The sequence below is a fragment of the Dasypus novemcinctus genome, chromosome 7, assembly GCF_030445035.2.
Source record: "Dasypus novemcinctus isolate mDasNov1 chromosome 7, mDasNov1.1.hap2, whole genome shotgun sequence".
Lineage (NCBI taxonomy): Eukaryota > Metazoa > Chordata > Mammalia > Cingulata > Dasypodidae > Dasypus > Dasypus novemcinctus.
This window is the reverse complement of record NC_080679.1, coordinates 138,847,558-138,849,776: the sequence shown is the minus strand read 5'-3', so window position 1 is coordinate 138,849,776 and position 2,219 is coordinate 138,847,558. Positions and strand designations below refer to the sequence as shown.

General features: G+C 38.0%; 1 pseudogene; it reads left to right on the top strand.

The window, feature by feature from the left end:
• Positions 1-431: 431 nt before the first annotated feature.
• On the top strand, positions 432-1,278 carry LOC131279314 (zinc finger CCHC-type and RNA-binding motif-containing protein 1 pseudogene; annotated as a pseudogene).
• The last annotated feature ends 941 nt before the right edge of the window (positions 1,279-2,219 follow it).

Below are 2,219 nucleotides of genomic sequence, written 5' to 3'. Positions count from 1 at the left end.
GTTCCCGTTAAGAGAGTAAAAATGGACAGTCCTCCTTGTGAATCTATAGACACAAGTAATTTTTAGGAGTGATCAGTCCTACTTTAATTTTCCTCCTTATTCTACATTATAGTCTTGTTTAAGGGTTTCCCTTGCCAAGAGGAAACTTGGCAGATGGAAACTACTGACAAACTTCTAACCATGATGCAACATCCCTGAGTAACTTAACTTGGTTCAGAAGGAAAATCTCTGGAGGTGAATGTCTTTCAGGATACCTGTTTCATTCATGAAGAACTGTTACGCCCGCTCCTGGGCCCGCCTCCGGGTCGGGGCTCTGACCGCATCCGAGGCGCGTCCCGACTGCAGCAAGGGAGAGACGGAGGCGCTGTCATCTTCTTGACCTGGGCGCCTGCACTCTCCCGGGACTCGGGATGCCAGAGCTGCCGCGTGGGGCGAGAAATAGTCGGGGTTGAGCCCCAGCTGGGCCGAGGGCTCACACTCTTCTGGTCTCTCGGACAAGACTCACCTGAAGGAATGTGTGGTGGATTGGCTCCAAGTAAAAGTACAGTGTATGTATCCAACTTGCCCTTTTCCCCAACAAACAATGACTTATATCGGATATTTTCCAAGTTTGGCAAAGTTGTAAAGGTTACTATAATGAAAGATAAAGATACCAGGAAGAGTAAAGGGGTTGCATTTATTTTATTTTTGGATAAAGAATCTGCTCAAAACTGTACAAGAGCAATAAACAACAAACAGTTATTTGGTAGAGTGATAAAAGCAAGCATTGCTACTGACAATGGAAGAGCAGCCGAGTTCATCCGAAGGCGAAACTACTTTGATAAATCTAAGTGTTATGAATGTGGAGAAAGTGGGCACTTAAGTTATGCCTGTCCTAAAAATATGCTGGGAGGACGTGAACCTCCAAAGAAGAAAGAGAAAAAGGAAAAAAAGAAAATTCCTGAACCAGAAGAAGAAATTGAGGAAGTAGAAGAAAGTGAAGATGAAGGGGAAGATCCTGCTCTTGACAGTCTCGGTCAGGCCATAGCTTTCCAGCAAGCCAAAACTGAAGAACACAAAAGATGGAAACCCAGTTCAGGGGACCCCTCAACCTCAGATGATTCAAGACGCCCAAGGATAAAGAAAAGCACATATTTCAGTGACGAAGAAGAACTTAGTGATTAAGATTAATATTTATTATGTAAATATCATAAAAATAAAAAACTTTATAGTACAAAGTTCAGCTGGAGACTGAAGATTACTTTTTTTTTAGGAGGTTCTGGGGATCGAGCCTGGGACCTCGTACTTGGGAAGCAGGCACTCAACCACTGAGCTACACCCATTCCCCTCAAACAGTTCTTTATTTTACCATAAAATAGTTCACAAGCATCTGAAAAATAACTTTAAATATCATGTCTCTCTCTATCTTAGCAGATAATAAAAATCAGGATTTGCTAATAACCATTAATCCTGAAAACAACTAATTTTAATAAGAATAAGAACATGTAATGTTATCATAGTAATACTACTGTTCAACCCAAGAAAGAAGGTAGATATTAAAAAGATTTGAGAAGCTCTTTGTAAAAGCTTTATTAGTATCTGATTGGTTTACATGAATATTTTTGAAATTAGTTTAATATTTACCACAAAAACTTCATAAAAACTGAAAAAAGAGTTGAGTTATTGTTATTAAATGTTAATAAAATTTTCAGTATTATTTTGTGCTAAAAAAATAACTTAATTTTGGCAGGACACAATAGTGAGTCAGAAGACAACAATCTTTTGAAAAAAATAAAAGACAAAGACAATATTTGACTTTTATTTTTAGCATGATTTAAGTGAAGGGAAAATGTGAGACTGGAGGATAAGCATGAAGTGTGTGTGTTTGCACATGTTTTTGAATGTTCTGATTAGAGGTGATAACTGACACCCTTATGTAAATGAGTTTGGCAGGAAGGAGCTTGTAGAGAAAGGAAAGCAGAGAGATGGAAAAATACCTGCTTTCTACCTAAATCTTGGCTATAGGCCTTTAAAACATTTTTTATTGCTCTTTCCTGCAAGATTCTTATACTATGCATGGTAAGGCTAACTGTAATATAGGAAAACAGTAGATATAAAAGTCAGTGTGTCATAAATACAGAATGACTGCTAAACACAAAAAACCTCAGAAGCTCACAGAGGAATACATACATTAAAACAGTAATGATTTAAATATTTCATAAACTGGGAAGCTGCTGCAT